Here is a 13,265-nt window from a genome sequence, read left to right on the forward strand (position 1 = left end):
CTCAATTTTCTCTTGTATAGTTTTAATTTTATACTATGCATTGCATTTTATTTACTGAAAAAGCATCTTCATAAAAGTTCATCAACTCTAACTTCCTTAAAATGATTCATAAAATTACCAATTAAAATACAACTTAAATACATAACTATTACAATGACAGATAATGCATCTTCTTAAATACAAAGCTAAAATACTGCATTTTTGTAAGTAAAATCTTCATTTCATGTAGCATAAATTATACTTTTCCCCCAAAGTGCTACACTACAAAGGATTATGGAACTCTGAGCTTTTATGCATATCCTATTCTACATTGCTATTTTAAATTGTTGCTGGTATTATTCATGCATTAAACTCTACTAGAATACTGGTTTTCCAAGTCAATGTATTTCCTACTTTCCATTATTTCATAATTTAAAGAAATTTCTGTAGTTTTCTTTAGTATTTAGTCTTACTTGGTAACATTTATAATGATATAATAAACATTATTAACTTGAAACATTGTCAATATTTTATGAGGTAAGTGAAGATGGCTTTAAATAATTAGAGGAAAGCCTCAACCTGCTCCATTTCCTGGTCAATCAATAAGAATTGGTCTGACTAGGAATGAGGTGATTCTTGCAGTAATTATGCTGATGTTAATGAAGTTAGACAATCTCCATTCAACTTAACCTTATGACGGTATTAGAATTGATTATGTACTAAAATTTTGCCATTACTATTTAAATAAAATGCCTTCATATTTGGAATTGAAATAATCTTTTAATTTCATCCTCTTTTTAACATTCAGGTCTCATTTCTTTTTCTAATGAAAAGCTACAGTAAAGGTTGAAATACAGTGAACAAAGAGAAAAATAGAAGGTGATGTGAAAAGGGATTATTGTAAACAAAATCTTCATGTATAAAATAATGTATCATGAAGATATAAAGGCAACAATACTCTTAATGCTATTTCTGAGTTGTGGTGGTTGTGTGTTTTGTCTTTTCTTTAGAATTGTTGTGACTTAGCAAACTTAGCTGTTCTTAGGGTGTGTTGAAGACTGGCTTATGTCCAGTCCCATCTCTTCCACATTTAAAATGATACAAGAGTTGATTTAAAAGGGGTGGGAGCAGTTTGTGATTCATCAAGCTCTGTTAATGAAAGAATGAAAGAATGCCAAGCCCAGCTGCTTTTAGTGAAAAAGGATTGGGAACAGCATCAATGACCAGTAGTCTTTGAGTATCTACATCAAGCTGGATCAGGAAAGCACAGCAGAACTGTAGGTATAAAATATTGATTAATTTCCAACTTTAATGAGAAACAAGTTAATTTTATGTAGGTGAGAGCTAAGTGTGACCTGCAGATTCAATGAGAGACCCTCTCTTACAGAATAGGGTGGAAAGTCATGGAGTAGACCTGATATCCTTCTATGACTTCCATGTGCATGGGCATGCACACTCTATACACATATGCACACACATACATACTCACACAAAATTTTCAGAATGAAGTTTGTAAATTACCAGATGTATTGTTGTAGACTATTATTTTAAAGTGTGTTACTTTGGTTTATGTTACATTTGTTTAATTCTGTGAAGCTGTGTTACTTTGCCTGTGTAAAAACACCTGATGGTCTAATAAAGAACTTAAGGGCCATAGCAAGGCAGGAGAAAGGATAGGCAGGGCTGGCAGGCAGAGAGAATATATAGAAGGAGAAATCCAGAAGGAAAAGAGAAGTAACCAGAGAAGGAAGAGGACTCCAGGGACCAGCCACCCAGCTACACAGCCAACCACAGAGTAAGAGTATGATTTACAGAAGTAAGAGAGTGGGAAAAGCCCAGAGGTAGATGAGGTAATTTAAAGTTAAGGAAAGCTGGCAAGAAACAAGACAAGCTAGGGCCAAGCATTCATAATTAGGAAGAAACCTTTATGTGTGATTTATTTGGAAGCTGGGTGGTGGGCCCCCCAAAAGAGCGAAAACAAACAACCACAATGTATCACTTTTTTTTTTTCCGATTTAAACATAACTGCAACTTGCACAAACAGAAGTATAATCTGGAAAACAGGCATGAACAGAGAGTAACCCCCAAACACAGTGTACATTTCTGTCTCCTATTGTCATTCAGCAACGCCTTCACTTTCTCACAAAGCCTTGATTTCTACTCTTATAGGCAGAGTCCATGCATCAACTATTATAGATCTTGCTAGTCCTGATGGTGCTCAGGTCTGTGGTTGGTGTTTACAATCCATGAGCACATTATGGTCCTTCAACTCTGCCTGTAACCTTTTTATTTCATAGTTAAAAACTATACTAAAGGATTGGTTATGAGAGTATAGTCGTGCGATTAATACCACAGATGAATATTCTGGGTATTTAATCTTGAATAATAACATTTAAAAATATTTTTGTAATTATTTACTCAAGTAATTAAGATCATGTAATACCTTAAAGTCTTTTTTAATAATACAATATTTTAATGATTTATTTTTATGTGAAGGTTGTTGGATCCCCTGGAACTAGAGTTACAGACAGTTGGGATCTGCCATGTGGATGCTGGGAATTGAACCTGGGTCCTCCGGAAGAGCAGTCAGTGCTCTTAACCACTGAGCCATCTCGCTAGCCCCAATATCTTAAAATCTTTTTGCAAAAAAGTTAATTCTTGTATATTGTTACTGAAGATTCTGGAAACATTGCTACCTGTAAGTTTACCCCCAAATGAGAAAATACATGGACACTGATTACAATAGTTCACCTTCCATTGGAGGAGGTAAATGACAGTGAACAAGGATTGATGATGTGGTGGTAAGTGTTGAAAAATATACATTTTAGAGGAAAACTGACACATATGTGCAATGCACTTTCCTCTTGCCTTACAGGAACACTTACAAAATGCAAAATATAGCCCAGTGGGTAAGACCACTTGCTGCTCTTGCAGAGGACCTGAGTTTAATTCCCAGCACCCATGTGACAAGGTTCACAAACTGCCTGTTATTCTAACCCCAAGGCTTTTAATATCCCTTTGGTATCTGTTAGCACTTATATGTACATGACCCTTCAACACATATATAACTAAAAATCAACAAACAAACCTTAAATGTACAAAATGTATGTTAGCAAATAGAGCATAATAAATAGAACATACCTAATGATAGATTGAAAATAACAAGAGCATTCCTTTGGAAAAATTATTTAAATGGATTAAAGTACACCGTTGTCCTGGCTAATTTTATCCCAACTTGACACAAGGGAGGATAATGTGAGAAGAGATACTTTGAGTTGAGAAAATAGTCCCACTAAATATTTTCATCCAGGCAAGTCTACAGTGCACTGTCTTAATTAGCGATTGATGAGGGAAGACTCAGATCATTAAGGTCCAGGAGTGGTGCATAAGAAAGCAATCCAAGCACGCCACAGGTACCAAAGAGTAAGCAACACTCCTCCATTGTCACTCCAGCAGTTCAGTTCCTACCTGTAGGTCCCTTAACTGATTGAATTCGTGCTCTGAGTTCTCACAGTTAGAGACTGTTACATGGAAGTGTAAGATGAAATAAGTCCTTTCTTCCTCGAGTTGCATTTGGTCATGGAATTTTACCACAGCAATAGAAACCCTAGCAAGACACCCAAGAAAAATATTTGAAAATGATTAGATTTTAATAGTTATTTCTTCCTTCGTGTATACCCAAGCAAGTTTTACAGTGAAGTTATGTAGAAGGAACATAGTATTTCTTTTTCTCAGGGATTCTATTTTGTTCTATTTAGTTGTCTCCAAGTACTTCATTTTGGACTTGATCATATCTATATCATAGGCAGACATGACTTGGTAAATATCAAATCTCTGCTTCAGCAGATATACTCTTACCCATGACATGATTCAGATGTGCTAGAGAAAGGTGACTCCATCTTACATGGGGTCTTTGATTTTCCTCCCTATTATTTCCTATTTGTTATTTTTATAAGAAACATTTTAAAATGCTATATATTATATTTGTTGATTAAGAGAAGGTGGTGATGGTATAGAGAATTTCTATAAACTCTCCTTTCAATTAAACTTATTATTAATGTGTTACTGATACTATGTCATGCTAAAATTAATAAGGCAAAATTTGATGCATAATTATTCAAAGTTTAGACATCTCTTCAATGTCCTTCATTTTTACATGATGCCCTTTTTTTTGTTTCAGTTATATCTAGAATAGTACCTTATCATTAATTGTCACCTGACTTTAGGCTCTTGGCTATAACTTTTTTATCCAAACTGTTCTTATTTTTCATTATATAAAAGTGTTGACAGTTTCAAGAAGCTTTTTTGAAAAAAATGTCCTTAGTTAATATTTGTCAGCTAATTGTCTCATGATTGGACTAGGTTAACTGTCATTGGAAAAAAGCCACAAAGATGGGATCATTTACATGATATAATATTATATCATTGACATATTCCATCATGTAATGAACATGATTTATAGCCATTAATTTCTAATAACAGCCTTACAGAAGTAGTGTCTATTTGATTTCTCTACTGTTAAATTAGTCTGTCATCTCCTATATTTGAAAAATACTGTTATAGGGTATTTGGACAGTAACTGAAAGTTATACTTACATATTTTTAAACTTGTTCACATAACTTGACAATATTACTCGGCTGTGTTCCATTAGTAAAATTTAAGCCGTGTGCTCATGACATCCATAAATGACGGTTTCTAACTACTAACTCACACTTAGCAAAACTGGAGACCACTACAGCAGGCTTCAATGAGCTTAACAAGCTGCAATATATCTGTACCTATAGTGCTATTATTCTGTGGCAAAAGGAAACAAATAAGTAAACCAAGAAAGTTAATTGATATAACAATCTTCAGTGCATGTTGTTAAGTGGAAGAAGCCACTCTCACAAGGCTATATATTCAGTGACTTCATTTACGTGACATTCTAGAGACAGAATAAGGTTTAGTTGTGGAAACACAGTACTAGATAATAGATAAGCTCCACAGAACTTCATAGTATGAAAAATTAACATTATTATGAATGTTATTAAAATCAAGCCTAAGAATTTGCACCTACTTTACTATCTAGCTGAATACACAGCCATCCAAATACTTGGGTTTTTTGTTATTTTCCAAAATTCATTTAGGAGATCAGAAGAATAGAAAGCAGTATATTAAAATAAAGAAACTGTACAAAACAAACTCACTAACTTCTGGGAATGAGTAAAGTTTGTAAAATTAAAAATGTGGTATTTTTCATTTATAAACACTGTATTACAGTCCCTAAAGTTGTTTCCATGAGTGCACTTGTTAAAAAATAGCTCTATACATTTACAAAAGAATTTAATAATTACCTTCATGAATGATGGATTTTGGAAGCTATGTCCCTAAAAATTGGAGTGTGAGGTTATGGGAAGGCTGGGGAGATGGAGTAGCAAAGCCTTTAGGTCAATCGGTCTGAATAGGATACCTTAGTATTAATTTATACTTATCATAATGTGATTAAAGTAATTAAATATAGGTGTAGTCAGAAATTAAACAGTGAATGAATGCACATGCATATTCATCTAATGTCATTTATTCATGAGCTGTCAGGGATTAGAAGCAATGTCTTGTCAGTAGCAACCAGCACACCTACTATGCTAGATCACGATTTCTAACACCATTCTCTAACAAAGGAATTAGGGTCTATAGAGAGGGGAAAGATTCTGGGTGAGAAAGTTCAGGAAAGTTTAGAATATCTTATGGAAATTAAAATGAAAAAAAATGATACACATCTTCCTTTGTTTATTTGCATATTTTGTTTTGCTTTGGTAAGGAAAAATATAAGCTTTTAAATTATTACAGGTACTAGGAAGGTAGAACTGGTACAAAGAAATTGAAGACAATATCGTCAAATCTGTTCTTCATAAGAAGCACATCATCGCACAGGAATTATGGTTCATCTCAAGTTCCCACATATATTCCATATATTTCTCAAAACCTAGATATTTTAAAGCAATATTTTCTATCCTATTTCTCTTGTTGTTGTCATCTTCTACACAACCCTTATTAAATGCTCACAAATGTTGACATTTACCTTTTATTTCATCACAATTAATCAAACCCCACTCCTAGGTGGAAATAGAAATGGAGAGAGAAGAGTGGGAATAGGAGAGAGGGAGTGGGAGAGCAGGAGGGAGGGAGAGAGGGAGGAGTGTGGGGAGGGAGAGAGAACATCAGACAAGTAGGAAGTCTAATATGGCTGGAAATTTGAAAGTAATAGAAAGATAATTTTTGGAGGAAGCTGGAAACCAGCTGGAGAAAAGCTAGAGACTTTTCAGCTGACTGAATGTGTGTATTGCTTCAGCAGTTAATAAATCTACACAGACAACAAATTATGTTTCTTGGATGATAGATTACTCAACTTCAAACCTGTGCATTTAAGAGACTTCAAGAAACTTAAACAGCAGTTACTGTAAGACATAGAACATTTAGGCCTGTAATTTCAGGGAAATTAATGAAGTACAGTTTAAAGTTGTATATGTAAGAGTCACTGTTCTTTAGCCATAAAATTGAAGCCATACTTAGATATATTCATTATCATATTTCAGATCCATTGGTTATTATTTCAATTACTCCACAAGGCAAAAATGAGCAGTTGATTCTTTTTTCGTTTCTTTAGTTTTTGCCATTATAAAACAAAAATAGGTCATTTTCTCCTTCTTGTTCCTCTTCCCAAACCCTCCCACATACCTCTCCTTGATCTTTTTTGTTTGTATTCATGGTAACCTTATTTTTATTATTAATTGTTACAACATATATGCATATGCACCCACCGATATGTGTACTAAATACATAAGTACAATGTTCTCAGTCTGTCTAGTGTAATTTGGATATTGTTTTCAGGGATGACCATTAGGACTTTATAACCAATTGATGTGCCCTTCCCTTTGAAGACTGTCTCTCCCACTATCAGAATTTCTTGGCTCTCTTTAATTCTTTCTGTAGGTTTCAAGCCTCCTGGCTTCTCTATCCCCACCCCCTCCCATCCACTTTAGCATGTTATTGTTGTGACACACTAACCCAGTGTTGTGCAATTTGCTTTCATTCATTGTCCAATCAAAATGGCCCATTATTTAATATTTATCCATTTGGATTTTAATCCTGTTCAGTTCTTCTTGCCTTATTGCTCTGATAGAGCTTAATTCAATGCATCACCTTTCCTGTACATCACTTTCTTCCATTTTATTCATCTTCAGTTTTCATCTCTACTGTGCAGACTGCACAACAGCCACTTCAAAATATTCATGTATGTAGTTGCCGCTTAATAATAATATTATTAATGTTTTACCCATGAGATACTTGTACTATCCCCTCTCCTATAAATGTGTTTACAAAACAATACATCAAATGCAGCAGAATATCCAGAAAAGTTTACTACTATACAGTGCTCTCATGGTTACTGTTTGTCACTCTTGTTATAGCATTTTTTAATGTTAAATTTTCATCTCTGTGTTTCCTTATTTGAAGTGTAAATATCTTAGATAAATCACTGACTTAATGACTTTTTTCTTTAGTCCAGGTGATAAAACAAGAATTACAGGACAAGTTTAGGGGGAAAAGGAGTTCTACTATAGGATGACCTGAATCTTCTACTTTAATATGTTTATGTATCTTTTAAATATGAATGTTTCAGCGTCAATAAAATAGTAGTTAGTGTTGGAAAACTATTTACTCTGTCAAAGAAGGGAATGATTATTTTCATTGCAAATATTTCTTCCAGATGGCTTATTTCTGACGTGTGGAAAAATGACACATGCAAATTATCTTCACAGTTAAATCAAACATTGCATTGGTCTACTCAGAAGTTAAACAGAACAAAAACTATTGTTCTTCATTTATTTAACACAGGAATCATGATTGTTAAGGCATATTTAGACATTTAAAATTTTTCTTTAATATTTGAGAATTTAATATACATGCACCATGAAATATGGTCGTACTTACCCTATTTTTCCCGGCATCTACCTCTGGACTCTCACAAATTTATGTCCTGTCACTGTTTTTGTCTCTCTCCTCTCTTTGTCTGTCTGTCTGCTTCTCTCTCTCTCTCTCTCTCTCTCTCTCTCGTCTCTCTCTCTCTCTCTCTCTCTCTCTCTCTCTCTCTCTCTCTCTCTCTCACTCTCTTTCTATTTCTATCTCTCCTTTTAAAATAATCTACTAAGTTTCTGTTAGTACTGCCAGGCATATGTGTGTTGCTGTGGGACCATCTACTGGAATATGGGAAGTCTATCAATGACTAACTGGAAAATACCTAGAAAGGAATGATTCTCTCTCTTCTAGCAGCTCTGAACCACTAATAGTTCCTCTCTGAGGAGTGGAGCACCATGAGCTCAGCCCTCATTCATAATGGCAGGCTTGACGGTATGCAAGTCTTGTACAAATAGCAGATCTGATGTGAGTTGTGCAGCAGACATGATAAGCCTACATATTTATCCAGAGTGAATATCACTAGTGGATATTTTCTCTTTTACAATTATTCGCGATTTCTCAGCCTTTGTTCATAACTATATAAATAGAGCTATAAAGTAAAAAAAAATGGAGGAATGTATAAAGAAACAGAGAAAAGTAGGTAATAGCAATATAAATTACAGGATAAAATCAAGAAAATTATCCCTAACATCCCTAACACTGAGTTCTATACTGTTTTACACAAATACATATAAGTGCTAGGTATTTGGGGGTATGTGCAAGAAGTTTAAAAACATATTGTTTTAAAACTATGAAACATATGTTTGTTCTGTTTTTTTTCTCAATGAGACTGAACTAGAAGTTCAACATTGACATTCCATTTAGATAACAGAGGGTAGGGCATTTCAAAGGCAAAATCCCATCAGAGAATACAAATTGCTTCTAAGTCTTCAGAGTTCAAATGTAATAACCATTTACAAGAGCAATGTAGGGTATATCAGCTGCCATTGAGATTGCATTCACTTAAGGAGACTATCAAAGGAAACTACAGTTCTTACCCCTTCATGATTTATGGATTTAGCTCAAACACTTATAATTAATTCCTTAGCACAAGAAGATGAGTAAAGATGCATGTGGCAGCATGCCCAAGCCGGAATTCCTAAAAAAACAGAGTATGAAACTCAAGTTTTTATTTCTGATGATTTTAAGAGTAATATAATAGTAAGTAGGTCCAAATGCTATTTCATGCCTCACATAAAAGGGAAGAAAATTATATCACAAAGACTACTATGTTTTATCAATAAGCAAGTTTTCCTTGTTTCTAGAAAAAAACTTAAGAAAAGTTTTCATGAAATAAAATTCTATTGGCAAATTTTATCAAAATAAGGGAACTAATTATATCTAAGTAAATATAATTAATACTAGCAATTTTAAGATGCATGTAATTTTTGTGCATATATTTATTTGGGGGGAGTGCAGGTACTACTGCATCTGTGTTGAGGTCAGAGAACCACTGTTAGGATCAATTGTCCTCTTCTACCATGTGGAGCCCAGGGATTGAACTGAGGTCATAGGGCTTGGAAACAGGAAGAATCATTACCCACTTGCTGAGCTATCTTGCAGACCCAAGCATGAAATATTCCAAATACTTTGGTGTCTAGTAACTAAGGATATATTAATCATCTTGAAGTTTATTAAGGAAGAACCACCCCCCAACCCACATATACAAAATAATCAGCAGTTTGTAAAACCAGGAACTGAAACAGTGGAATTCTGACTACCAGACAACACAACAGACCCTGAGTCCTCCTTCTAGCACTCGTGTTCTCAACCCATAGGTTGCGACCCCTTTGAGGTTGTATATCAGATATTCTGCATATCAGATGTTTACATTCCACTTCATAACAGTAACAAAATTACAGTTATGAAGTAGCAACAAAATAATCCATAGCATGAGGAACTTTATTAAATGGTCACAGCATTAGGAAGGTTAAGAACCACTACTACTAGATGGAAATATAACATTCTAATTAGCCTTGAATATCAGAAGATCTCAGTTTAGCTAAAGGCTTTCTGGTAAAGATCTAGGACATAGCCGGTCCCCTCCTGGAATACGTAATCCAAATACACCTGTCAAGAACCTTGACACGGTAGTGCTCTTAGGAAAAAGTGCCTGCTCCAGAGACTCAGAATTATACAAAGAACTCCTCAAATATAGATCAACTCAAGAGTCTTAAGGAGTGAGAAAGCACTGCTTTACAATGGTCCCTTTGGTCACTGTTTACTCTCACCACTTGAGAATGTGCCACTGGAGTCTGTACCTACCTGTCTTCCTCACCCAGTCACTGTGTGACTCATCTGAATTCTTTCAAAGAAGATAACAAGGAGTCTGAGAGGAATACAAGGAGAGATTCTGGTTACAGTGGACTATCTCCATGAAATCAAAATCATAATCTTCGTTTTCTTGCCATGACATATAAAATTAGAAGTAGTAGGAAATTCCCATTTTCTTTCTTTCTTTCTTTATTTACTTTGTCTATCTAAAAAGTATTAAAGGTAGAGGCTGTGTAGGTGATTTTTACCACCCAGGTATAGGAAACTAATTTCCTTTTGTTCAAATTTTTGGTAATTTACTTCTGCCCAAACTCTACAGCAACTAACAGAAAGATAATGGAGAAATCTACATAATTAGGTGTGACTGATGTCTTGGAGTGATTTTAGTACTTGAAATTCAACCATGACTTATTTGTTATTATTTACTCTCCAGTTACCTACTAATGTACCTGAATAACATCACATTGGAAATCAGAACACGATACTCTAACCTATGATGTTTTGTCGTTCTAAGTGCTTGGAATTAAAGATTACAAAGACCTTACAAGTAGTCTCCCTGGCATCCTCCTGCCCTGCACACCTGTTTCCTTCCCCTCTTCATCCTTTAAAGTGAGACACATAGACTAAAGTTCTCTTCTTTAAGGTAGAGCATAGAAACTAAAACTACTTTCTGCAAAAGCAAACCAAGAAAGCAGAAAGGTCAGCTCTCTTTTTTCTCCCTTGGAGACTCTCTGCAGCAGGTCCTGACTGAGAGGAAGGTATGCGGCACATGTAAAACCTTTGCAAGTCTTCTGGGATAGCACTTTCTTCACCCTGATGCCATTAGGTCAAACCCTTCTATGCAGTTACAATTTTTATGTGTCTGATTATTTTTCATCAATACTAAGTATAAAAACGACCCCTTTTTCCTGAGTCTGTTGCTCTTCATTTCTGAATTCTAGCATAAGATTTTGACTAAGTGAATTTGTTATGCTTTTCTCTCATTAATCTACCTTTATTTCTAGGATTGTCAGGTGGGACCCCATGAAAGCTAAGGGATGGCAGTGATCTTTCCTCTCCTACAGTAGTGAAATATACAAGAATAACAAGGGTAACACCTTATAAAGGTTAAACTGTGCATAGCAGTACTCAACATGTGAATGTCAATTACACAGAAAAGTCTGTCTTCCCTTCTGATGACTAAATTGAATGTTGCTCTATTTATCTGCTCTGGCCATGCAGCCACTATGATTTCATCTTACACTTTCCTAGTACAAATCACTCTTTTGTTGTGTTCAGCTCACAAAGATTTGACTTTCTCATCTTAATTCACATTGTCTTTTAATTTCTGAGATACTAACTACAGATAAGGTAATGCATTAAAATGCAAACACTATACAATGTATTGCACATATATGCTTTCATAAAATTATTTGTTTGTATCAATGTAATAGTGTATTCATATAAATTATTATATGAATTAAACATGTTTTATTATTATAATACTAATGAATAGTTCTAGTGATATTTTGACTATGGTATCCTCAGTCATTGTTATTTAATAATACATTTCATTTACTCTTTGAAAATTTTATACATGTATGCAAGGTATCATGAACGTATCTAGCTCCCACTAAATCTGTCCATTTCTCCCTTGAGCTCACCAAACACATATCTTTCCCATTTTCATGTCTTATTTATTGATTTTAACCTACTGATTCCAAAAAGAAAAAGAAAAAAGAAAAGAAAAGAAAGAAAGCATGAAAACACTTTGCACACACAGATGGTTGTGTGGCAACTTACCTTACCCACAAAGGAAAATTACTCTTCCTCCCCCAGCAACCACAGCTACCAAAAACTGTTTCAGCTAGGAGTGGAGTCTTATTAGACCCTTCTCACTCATGATAGTATTTTTAACTGGTTAGTCTTATCAATACTTTGAGCAGGTAACCACAGCTGCTGTGGGATATTTTATTCAACAGCCATTGCAACCACCTCCCCTCCGTCTTCCAGTTCTTTCTTTCTGACTCTTATTCCTTGATGTTCCATGAGTTTTTGGGGTGGAGGGGAGATTCATAAGGATGTCCCATCTATGGATGAGCACTCATAGTTGCTTATTTCCAGCACCTTAAACTATTAGATTTTTGTGCATTATAACCACTATTCAAAAGGTTGAGAGCTGCAAAAGTCGGTGGATATAGGCATAAATACTAAGAAGACAGTTTACCATTTAGCCAAACAGCAATAGAACTTCTTGCCCTTACTGGTTCTCCCTAAAGCCTATGAGCTCCCTGGTCAAGGAATTTTGTTCAAGTTTTCAGTACTAAATGTGAAATTTCCCTGTGGATCATACCTTCAATCCAATCAAGACAGTAGTTAGGTAACCCCTGAAACATCCATTCCACTATTGTACCAGTAGTCACAACTAGAACTAGAACATTGTTGCTAGGATGGTATTGTAGCATGCAAGGTCCAGAGCTGGGGAAGACCTTTGATCTCCTTTCTCTCCCAGTAGCTCACATGGGACATACCAGCACTGTGAAAGCTAGCTAGCAAGGAGAGAGTTTCCTGATCTATTGAAGATTGATTTGCCTAGGTCCAGTGATGAAATTGTGGGGTGTCTTTAGCAACAAGGTCAACCTGGATCTAACAGTGGGCACCTACAGTAATGGAAATACTCTGTATTGTTCTTGATGTTTCTTTTCCCCCACCTTGACCAACAAGGAGGTATAATATGCCTGCCCCTGATATTTTTCATTTAAAACCAAAATCTTCTAGGAACAACACTGTTCACCAATACAGAATATTCCTATTCAGACTCCTTTTTAAAAATTACACTTTTGTTAAAAAATAAGTTTTCACAGGCTTGTTCATAAATCTTTCATTTGGGTTACCATTTCCTTTCTTCAACCCCCCCCCCATCCTCTTTGTCACCTTCTACTTAAACCTTTGGTTGGTTATTAGTAACTCAAAATTGAAGGAGATGAAGAAGAAAAGGGGCACGAACGGAAGGACTACTGACACCCAGACCCATTCTGCA

The sequence above is a fragment of the Peromyscus eremicus genome, chromosome 12 (genome assembly GCF_949786415.1).
Source record: "Peromyscus eremicus chromosome 12, PerEre_H2_v1, whole genome shotgun sequence".
In the NCBI taxonomy this organism is placed as follows: domain Eukaryota; kingdom Metazoa; phylum Chordata; class Mammalia; order Rodentia; family Cricetidae; genus Peromyscus; species Peromyscus eremicus.